The sequence below is a fragment of the Dipteris shenzhenensis genome, chromosome 1, assembly GCF_047967505.1.
Source record: "Dipteris shenzhenensis isolate YYH24624 ecotype China chromosome 1, Dip_SZ_1.0, whole genome shotgun sequence".
Classification (NCBI taxonomy): Eukaryota; Viridiplantae; Streptophyta; class Polypodiopsida; order Gleicheniales; family Dipteridaceae; genus Dipteris; species Dipteris shenzhenensis.
In genome coordinates this window covers 11,670,304-11,681,763 of record NC_141596.1, presented here as the reverse complement: position 1 = coordinate 11,681,763, position 11,460 = coordinate 11,670,304, and the positions used below count along the sequence as shown (strand labels likewise).

At 39.9% G+C, this 11,460-nt stretch overlaps 1 pseudogene; it reads right to left on the bottom strand.

Moving 5' to 3' along the window:
- Positions 1-2,928: 2,928 nt before the first annotated feature.
- Positions 2,929-11,460, bottom strand: part of LOC147905375 (uncharacterized) — a 28,817-nt pseudogene continuing 20,285 nt past the window's right edge.

Sequence of the window (11,460 nt, the reverse complement as noted above, 5' to 3'; positions counted from 1 at the left end):
GGCCCTTTCTCCTTATCTTCTTGCTTTTGCATCCTCGTATCTTGTCATTGATCTTTTTATCACATCACTACTATTAAGCATGCAATAGAGGTTTAGATTATTAAGCAACTCCATCTCCATTACTTTGCTCCATCCTTTCCCTTGAGGCACAATATAGTCATTCTTAGGTCTTCATCATCTCTCCATAGTCGTGGGAGAGAGCTATCCACATCAACAAGAAACTCATAAATATATACAAGTGACTCTTGTACTAACCAGCCCTCGGCCATGCTACCTTCGGGCCTTGCATTTTGCCTCACAAAACCCTTAAAGGTCTTCATGAAGTGCTCGAGGAAGAACAACCATCGTGCATGTACAGTGTTGCATATAGCGATCTCATCCACCAAATGCACTATGAGATGTAGTTGGCTTGTGAGAATAGAATGTGGAAATGTCTCCTCCAATAAACAAGCCACCTCTACTAACATAACTTGAGCATCCTCAAGCATGGTGGGATCCATTTCCTTTGAGCTCACATACCTAGAAATAAAAAAGTGCACCATATTAGCAATATGAAAACCTTGCATCACGTATTGATATGCTTCACATTTTGTATAGTGTGAAGTACCTCACAAGCTTGCCCATCTTGTAAATACAATCCTTCACGTCCTTTGATGCACTATGAGAAATAAGAGAAATGCTAGTAGGTAGTATGAACTGAACACATGAGCGATGGTTAATTAATTGCTTCTACACTCACAAATTTGGAAGGAAAAAGAGATTATGCGAAGTCACACTTAGAGCATATTGTGCCAATCATGAGATTTCAAGCCGTATAATTGCTCTACACCTATTTTCTTGCTCTTTGTGAAGGCCCCCTTCAAACACCTCATGCATCCACTGGGAGTATGAATTATCATGATAGCCCGCTTCACTGCCACCACCATCTCTAGCTTTGATAACTTCCATGGTGCACGGGGTAAAAAGACACGCCCATTTGGCCTCTCTTGTGGCCAAGCTTCATGCATCGTCCCTGTGGTGTGTAGATCCTGTCTTATGCCTACAGGATCTTTTGTCCCATTCAAATGTTCCCAAATGGTAGATGCTACATTCTTGAAGATATGTATGGGATTAAGCAAGTGATTGATCTTGAGGTGGGACCAATGTGGTAGCCAATTAAAGATGGAGTATCTAAACAAAAGATGGTGTTAGCGTTTCCATTCACACAATACTTAGAAACCCTTATCAGCTCATGCCACATGGAAGAGGAGTCATGGAAAGGTCCCAAATTCTCATCCAATCTCCTACAGTGAGTGACTCTAGGGGGACTTCATTCCAAGGGGCAACATATCTAGGATGATCAGGGGGGAGAAATTGATGGTGATTCTCATAGATGACCTTATTCAATGCATTTGCTCGTGAAGCAACTAGCGAAGGACCACAAACAGGACATGCATGGTAACTTGATGTAGTGAGACCTAAACAATAGACACAAATGCATAAGCAAGGTGGCATTAGGAAAGAAGGGAACTCATTTTGGGGCCCTCTAAGAAATTCACTATTTACCTATTTTTGTTGCACTCAAAATATGGGAAATTCCATCAAATACAAATACTTATTGCAAAAATGTCAGTCTAGTACTCATGCTTCACATTAAATGCATATATAAGGTCCTTGATTTTGTATGCAAAAGTAAATGATTCTGACGTCACCAGTGCATTCGGAGTGGGCCCAAACCCCCTAATTGACCCTGGAGACACCGAAAACTAATGCTCAGGGGCTCAAAAAAGGGCAAAAATGCCCGAAGTGGGGGATTTGCATTAAAACGTGATTTGGCCAGCTGGCCCGCACTGGCGATGTTAGAATCATCAAATTCTACATAGAAAATCATCTTTTGAAGATCACAAATGTCAGACATAATTTAAAAAATAGATCTTGAATATGACTTATTTTATCTTTTTACATGGTTTTTGGTATTTTTCCAACATTATGTTGGCCCCCTTTTGATTGGTTGAGAGCCTAATTTTCTAAACCCTAAAAGGCCCCAAAATGAGCTCCCTTTTTTCCTAATGGTTTATGGTGCCACATCGATTGCCTACTCATAATTAAAAGTTCAATGCATACCTGAACACTCGCCATAGCCTGGAAAGTCATGCATCGTCCACATCAAAACTGCCTTGCAATTGAAGTCTCGTGTGATGAGGGAGACCTGCTCATGTCATGCACCTTGATACCTCTCCAAAGTATCTCTAGCTCATCAATCAAAGGCTCGAGATAAACATCTGTGTTTTTGACTTTATGTTTCCTTGGAATTAGAAGGGTTAACATAACATGTCCTTTCTTAATCACCATAGAGGGTAGAAGATTATAATTCACCAATATCACTGGCCATACACTGTAAGAGGTTCTTTTGAGACCAAATGGGTTCACACCATCCATACCCAATCCAAGTCTCAAGTTCCTAGGTTCTTCCTTGAAGCTTGGCCATGTGTCTTTAATATGCTTCCGCAAGAGTGTCTATGGGAGATCTCCACTTGCCATCGGTTGATCGATGGGAGGAATGCCATGACATGAGCTCTACAATGGATTTGCACTTGAACAGATGTTGGATGCAAGAGATTATGGGAAAATGTCGCAGAACCTTACGAGGCACATCCAAAGTTTTGAGATCTGTTCTATATCTTGCCTCGCCACAAGTAGGACACTCTCTTGCCCCCTTATGTGGTCCACGAAAAAGAACACAATCATCGACTCATGCATGGATGTGCTTGTGATCAAACCCTCCAAGAGAGGTCACATGTTGCCTTGCCATATCTCTGAAGGTTGGTAATTTATTCTCCCTTGGAAGCATTTTAGACAATAGCCTGCACGTGAAGACCATAAATGAGAAAAAGTATTCTAGTAATTGACCCACTAGCATCACCATGTTTGCAAAATAGACTTTAAAGCTTACTTGAGTAATGCATTCAAACTTGCATTGCTCCATCCATAGATGGTCTACAAGTTTAGTAACTCAAGGGAGGCACGTAGAATAGAGAATGTGCACCCCTCAAACACTGGTGTTGATGCTGCTGTAAAAAGATCGTTCTGCTCCATGCTATCATGCCTACTTGAGGATTGATACGCAAATAAATCTCGCACTATATCATCGAACACCTCCTCCTCCACGGCCTCATGAGGTAATGGTGGAGGGCTACTATCACCATCACTCCATGCATCCATAATGGTCCCTCCTGAAGATCCCACCTCATATCACTGATGCTTCGCGTCCTCACGACGAGCATAGGGCAACATATGCACGTGTGGCACTTCATCTTGTATCAAATTAGAAAAGGATCATATATCAAACACTTGAACACCCATAGGTATCTCAATCAACCTCAATGCTTTAACACTTACCATGGATACGGTTCCATCCCATTCTCCATACTTTGAGATGTGATTGAGTGTAATTCTACATGAATGATACATGTTTCCTTGACGTTGATCACACATACATTTGATTTTTTTCTCCAACCACATTTTTCAATGGTGGATACGGATGGTGGATACGGAGGGATTCTTCCTCACTAGACATGTCACTTTTTGTTAAAATTCAAGAAACATGTCTATACGTGAGTCTATGGATGCATTGTGTTGTTGTGGATGAAGCTTCAATAAGCTCTATGTATCACTAGAACTATCATAAAAGATGATCTATTTGATTGTCAAATAGATGAAGCTATTAATAAAGAATTAATAGAGTGATTGTATGGATAAATATCGTAAGATCAAGTTGATATTTATTTCCATGGGTGTAGGCAAGGATTTGCAGTCACGCAAGTGAATCTAGTCCTTCAAGGGACACTATGGCACATAAAGTGACTAACATTGTACACAAATGAGAAATAAGTGGAGTATTCTTTTTTAAAATAAAAAATTTGAGCATTCTTTAATATCATAATAAAAACATATCTCGCAAGGTATCTTTATGTACAAAAAAACAGCATGCAAAAAAGAGGCCTAAATTTAAGAAACTTCCATAGGTACCTCTTGTCTCTCATCTTGAAGAGATATGTGTTGTAAATGGAAAATATCTACATGCCCATGGGGGGATACATAATGATCAACACCTTAGTGAATAACTATGTTGTGCGAGCACGCCTTTATGTTTTACCTAGGCTTGATCGAGGAGCATGTGATACTAGGAAGAGGATGGTGTTGGCAAACATATTTCTAGATCGACAGGCATCGATGCATGGTCATACTCATCTATGGAGGTTGCACCTCAATACTCCTTCTACATGAGGAAGCCAAGAAGAAGATAACAAAATCAGTGGAAAATCTGCCCCCCAAAGTGTTGGCCCCTGTGGCCCTAAGGATGCCTAAGGTTCTGGCCACTCAGCTACCCAAAACCATACAGAAACTAGGACCATCAAGACAGAGAAACCAACAAAAGAAAGGGCCAAGTACGGTCGCCCACCTCATAAAGAAAGATTTCATGTGGGTTCCAACATGAAGATGGTTTTTATTTCCCCAGAATGATACCATAAACATTAGGTGGGTTCAAGTCAAGCTCCAAATTCCTAGCGACTAGGTGCATCGGGGATACATAGGCTAACTATGCATCTAGTATTCAAATAAAACCCATAAATTATGTCTTACATAGTTACAGACATGGAGAGTCACCACCTGTAAGGTGTGCCTCCTAGCTTTCATATGCGTTTTGGATGGTATCTCGAATTGGGGATCTCATGATTGGATTTTTTTGTGAGAGAGTTATCTTCATAATACTAAGCAATGATTGCAGAATTCATATCTTTCCAACAGTTGTAATTTGAATACATAGTTTTGTTGATGAGGCTTTCTTGTTATTGTTATTTATCTTGTAACTTGAAGATGATGTATTTCATAACTTATTAGATGCAATTCTTATAAGTTCTTATGAATTTCTTGAAAGTTGTTTTGTTCAGCAATGCAAGAATGTACCATGTGTGTGGTCAACTTTGTCTCTGATTTGTGTGTTTTGTATTCTCTTTGATATCTATTTTCTCTATTCATAATCTTGAAGTAATTATACTCCATAAATAGTGTGTGGCAAGATTTGGTCATGTGTGACCGAGATTTAATAAGTTTTAGCATTAGCCACTAGTAGAATGCAAATATTATTGGAACAAATCTAATATTGAGAACTCGCATAAAGCAACAAATTTTCTTAACATTTGGCTCAGATGTTGGGTCTTGTCTAGGAAATTACAGCAATTCATATTTACAAAAAGCAAAAAGGGTAGCAAATTCTATTAATAAAGTATTTGGTAGAGTGATTGTATGGATAATTATTGTAAGATCAAGTTGATATTTGTTTCCATGGGTGTTGGCAAGGATTTGCAGTCATGCAAGTGAATCTAGTGCTTCAAGGAATACTATTGCACATAAAGTGACTAACATTGTACACAAATGAGAACTAAGTGGAGTATTCTTTTTTAAAATAAAAAATCATATGAATTTAGCTCCATGAGCTCCAAATTTCTTGGCAACTAGTGCAAACCAAGTTGCACTAGAGCCCATTGTTGTAGCCCAAATATTGGTGCAAATCTAGCAAAGAAACAACAAGAACTAGCAGTTAAACAATTGGATTTAAAGGCTGAGTGCATGGGAACAAAATCTTGGTGTGGAAAAGATTGCCAATACTATCTTAAAAATGGCCATAAGGATGGGTCGAATTGCGCTCTGTGGTGCAAACTTCCAAGTGAGGAACATCATTTTAGCAAAGTGGTCATCATCAGCAAAGTCAGCATCAACATCTCAACAGCATTAGCATCAACAACCAAGAGGAAATCATTCCAATTGAGGAAGATTCCAAGGATGAAGGAATGCATCCATGTTAAACATTCAATGCAATTATTGCTATAAGTTTGGACACTATGAAAGAGATTGCCGCAAGAACTAGTATGACTAAAGGGTCCATCCAGCAGTAATCAAGGCAATTTTTGAGAAATAGGAAATCATCGCGGTGGACATTCAAGTCACAATCATTATGCCAATGAACCTAAGAATATGTTTCTTGCAAGTGAGGATATGTAGAAGATTGAAATAGTATATCTTGACATATACTGCAATTCAAGAGGGGAATGCAGTTATCAAGTCGATCAACCAGATCAAGATCCTTGGTACATTGACATCGATGCATCATCTCATATGACAAAGTATCAGGAATGGTTCATAGAGATGAAACCATTAGAAGGATAGAAGAATATCATCTACACGGCAAATAATACACTGAGTTCAATTCAAGAGAATGGCATTGTCCCTATGAACAATTTCAATGGTATGAAAGGATTGGTGAAAGATGTACTCTATGTTCCAAAGCTCAGCAAGAACCTCTTATTAGTTGGGAAAATGACGGAACACAACTACCGAGGAATATTCAATGGAGATGAATGCACTATCAGAGATAAATCTAGAGAATATCAGCTAGTAGGAAAACCAGTCAATGAAGGACTCTTGTTCATAATGCTAACTTCAGTACTACCAAATTTGCATGCCATGTCATCTCAACCGCAATAGAAGCCACTTTTTGTAGTATGGCACAAGAGATATGGACATGTCAGTTTCAAAAGCTTGATAGAAATCAAAAATCAAAATATGGCAATTGGGATTCCAAAACTTTAGTTTCTTGGAAAAGTTTGCGAAGCATGTTGCTTCGATAAACAAAAGCTAGATTTCAAGGATTCAAAGCGATGGTTGAGAACCAAACAGGCAAAAAGATCAAAGTCATGAGATCAGAAAGAGGAGGTGAATACACATCTTTAGCATTCATGAACTTCAGCAGAAGTAATGGCATTCAAAGACGATTCACTTGTGCAGATACTCCTCAGCAAAATGCAAGAGCTGAAAGGAAGAACGGTGCTTTAGTAGACAATGCTAGAGTAATGCTCATTGAGAAGTATCTTCCAAACCAGTATTGGGTAGAAGAAATTGCCACAGTAAACTACTTGCTTAATCCACTTCCAATCAAACCAATTCAGGGTATGACACCTTATGAAGCATTCACTAGACACAAGCCATGTTAAATTACATGGTGCAGTGGAACAGAAACTGAATAAAGAATAGAGAGTACATAGCAAATTGGAGAGGAACAAACTTTTCCTTCAATACTGATGTAGTATAGATGATGGCTCCGTCCACCCGTCCACTCCCATAGTGGAGCTTAGATGGCGATCTAGATAGATACTAGGTGAAGAGCTACTAGTTGGAAGATCTTATCTGATCTGAACTAATCTAATACAATGGACTGGGGAGGTCGCCTCTTTATAGCTATGAGGGTGGTAGTCGGATCAATGTAGTCGATGGAGTTGACTAGTCGACCTAGTCGGTGGAGCCGACCAGTCAACCTAGTTAGTGGAATCGACTAGTTGTCCATGGAATATTCAAGGAATATTCCCTATACCGTCGCCTCGGGGGCTCCCGCCCTCGAAACCCCACCAAGGGGGACCACCAACTCCCTTGGGACCCCCCAGCTAGGGGCCAACTAGCCCCAAACCCCAACAAGAATAAGGGGCTCCCACACAATCACCTTTCTACCATCAACACTCTCATTGATAGACCTCATCTGACATGCAAGTCAGGATCCATCCAGTGTCCCAGGCTCACACATGGCTTCTCCTCATATGGGGGCCTTACAACTTGAGCACCTTGGACCACTGGTGGTTACCAGGAGGGTGGGGCATTGAGCATATCTAACAAGCCACGCATTGGGCATCTTCACATATTTGGTTGCATAGCATATGCCCACATACACTATGATCATCGGCAAAAAATTGGATGCACAATCACATAAATGCATTATGGTTGGCTACAGTGAAGAAAACAAAGCATACAAGTTGTATGATCCCATCAATTAGAATGTCATTATCTCTAGAGATGTAATCTTTGATGACGAATCAAAATGGAAAACCTCAAATACATAGGAGATAGACACACAGATTACTCAATCACCTACAGAAGCAACAGCAACTCAGATGGTCTACTAGGGAAAGCATACCACTAGCCATATTGACATATGCTCAGAAAGACAAAACAATTTAGGTTGAAACCACCAATTAGGCTCTTATGACTACCATCATGACCATAGAAGAGCTAGTGTACTTCAAAGATGCAGTTAACAAGCCAGAATGGCAAACTGCTATGAATGAAGAAATGGAAGCTTTGTACAAGAATAATACTTGGGAATTATGCAACCTTCCATTAGGAAAGAAGGCCATAGCAAACAAATGGGTTTACAAAGTGAAGTACAATCTAGATGGAAGCATTAAAAGATACAAATCTAGACTAGTTGCAAAAGGATTTGCACAATAATACATGCAACAACCAATAGGTTATGTTGAACCAAGAAAAGAGAATCAGGTTGCCATCTCAAGAAAAGTCTCTATGGCTTAAAGCAAGCACAAAAAATTTTGTATAGCAATTTGACAAGCATTTTGGTAATCTAGGATACATGAAATCCAATACAGATCATACTCTCTACTACAAAGTTCAAGGGAAAGACATCACTATTGCACTTTTGTATGTAGATGATCTGATTGTGACCGAAAACAATGATAGCTTCATCAAAAAGTTGAAACAAGAATTATCTACTGCAGAGTTTGACATGAAAGATCTTGGACTTATGCACTATTGTATTGGTATTGAGTTCTAGAGAGACTCAGATAGCACCTTCACGAGTTAGCTAACATATGTTGACAGTCTCTTAAAGAAGTTTTATATGGTAGATTGCAAAGATTGTAGCCACTACCATGGAATAGATTTTGAAACTTACAAAAGGTTCAGAAAAACCTACTATCAATGATAGGTATTACCAATAGCTCATAGGATCTCTTATATATCTGACTATCACACGACCATATATTTATTATGCAATAAGTTGACTTGCATAGTTTATGGCAAATCTAGTCTCACTAGAATGCAACCAAAAGAGTCTTGATATACATAAGAGTTACAAGACAGTTTGGAATAGAATACAGAGGAAGTCATCCAAGGTTGCATGGATACTATGATAGTGACTATGCCGGAGATCATTATGGCAAATCCAATCTCACTAAAATGCAACCAAAAGAGTCTTGATATACATAAGAGTTAAAGACAGTTTGGAATAGAATACAGAGGAAGTCATCCAAGGTTGCATGGATACTATGATAGAGTGACTATGCCGGAGATCATGAGACAAGGTTGCATTTTTTCTTGGTCAAGGTGCTAGATTATGGTTGTCAAAAACAAACAACCAACTGTATCTTTGTCTACAACTGAAGCAAAATATAGAGCACTCAGTACAGGTGCATGTGAGGCTATAAGGCTTAGAAGACTATTGTCAGAAATAGATGACTTTGATGAATCAAAGACAACAACAATATACTATTTTTATCAATAGACACAATCATTGGCCAAGAATCTAGTGTTGGAGTTGCAAGAAGGATTGAGCAAGTGAAGCAAAAAGAGAGAGTTTATTCAAGAGAGACAGGCCCAATATATAGGCTCCAGTTACATCCAACAGTGACATCACATATGAGCTCACTAGAGCATCTTGATCCACAAATCTCTTGATCAGTTCCATGATTCTCTCAATCACACACCACACACCTAGATTCACTCAATCACACCTACTGACACCTATCCAGGCACACCATGTGTTCACACACTCACAACCTTAGACCTTAGGACTCTAGATCCCATTACATCAATTTGTCCTTCATTCCCCCCCACAAATTGATGACCTCAACCCTAGCAGTAGTCCAAGGGAAACTTCATGGCTTGCCCACCTCTTTGGGATGAGGATGCCCAAATGAGTCTACTACTGATGCAACTAGAGTGAGTACCAAGTTGTGGATCATGTGTGTTGCCACCTCAATCTATTCCCCAATGTGCTATATCAACAATACATGATAGGCCTCTTGATAGGCCTCTTCTATAGAGAGTGCCCTTTGAATAGTCAACACAAGTGGGATCCTCTGATCCACATCTCTCCTTGTGGATATCCTTCATCCACATCTCCACATCCTGTAGTGCACATCCTAGGGTGGCTACTTTAATTCTTTCCTATACCATAACTTAGCCTCTAATTATGTGCTCATGGCACCATATCTCAACAAGGACTCCTACATACTACAAATCAAGCATGTCCACACATCGATGAATTCCATTTTTTAAAATTTTGTTGCATTGTTTAAGCACCTCTAGATGATATGCTCCCTCGAGTCCATTGGTTGACATAATTTTTTATGAATTGACTTCCACATAAGTAATGAAATTGCCCTCATGGATAAGTTGTGTACTGATATACATTTCTAGAATACTTGTTGCGCATAGCATTCTATCCACAAATTGATAGTTGGTAAAATGATGTTACTTTAAGATCTAATACAATTTGATGAAACAATTTTAGTGCATTATCTAACAAAAAGACTTATGGTGGGTCTTAGTGGTGACTCACGTGTCATGGGGATGTTGAAGATATGCCGATGGAGCCTTCACTCCGAGATACTTCTTGTGAGAGCGATGCAAGGCACTAGTCATCTGCAAGTGTCACTTAAGCGGCCTCTAGATTGTTGCAATGTGGTTCCACACAAGAAAGAGGGAAGGGAAAGAGGGGAGAAGGGAGGGAGAAGGAGAAGGGAAGAGGAGAGTGAAGGGGGATGGAGTGGCAACCACAAGGGCACTACAATGGAAACAAGAGAACACCCAAAACACTCTCTTGGAAGAGAAGAGGGAGATTGTATTCAAACTTGTGCAAACAACAATGAATACCAAAGTCAACACTTTGGCCTTTTATACAAGTCACCTTTTAAAGGGAGGGCCAACCATTTTCCGTTTTAGCACTCTCCTTCTCTTTATAACCAAAGGATCTTGGGCCCATAGGGTTCCAAGGCATATTACTATTCTTTCCATCTCTCCCCTACTAGCTGAAATAGCACTTGTGTTAACCATATTAAAGCACTTGGGACAATCCTGGAATTAGGAGGTGGTCCTAAGTTTCCAAATAGCACTTGTGTTAGCCTCGATTTGGGGCTCAAACTCCCTAAGCGCCCTCACACCTTAAGCCATTTAGGGCTTGAACCTCGTGAATGCGGCTCAAAACCTAGAGTGGCGAGGCTTAACTCCCGCGAGACACTTAACAAGAAGCTTGCAGCTGGGACGTATAACCTCTGCACGTTGCCTGGACACTTTTGCCTCAGGATATTTGGGGATCAAACTGCCTAGTTTGAGATGTACTCCTTTCATGGCTATTTTCATGGATGTAGACCTGAAATGTGCACGCTGCTTGTACTCTTTGGTCTTGGGGTGTTAACTGGAACATACAACATGTGCTTGGAATCCATGGAATTCGGGTATTTGGGGATCAAACTCCCTGAGTTTGAGATGTACTCCTTCCATGTGCACATTGCTTACAATCACTGGCCTTGGGGTATTTGGAGGGTATTTGGGGGTCAAACTCCCTGAGCTTATCCG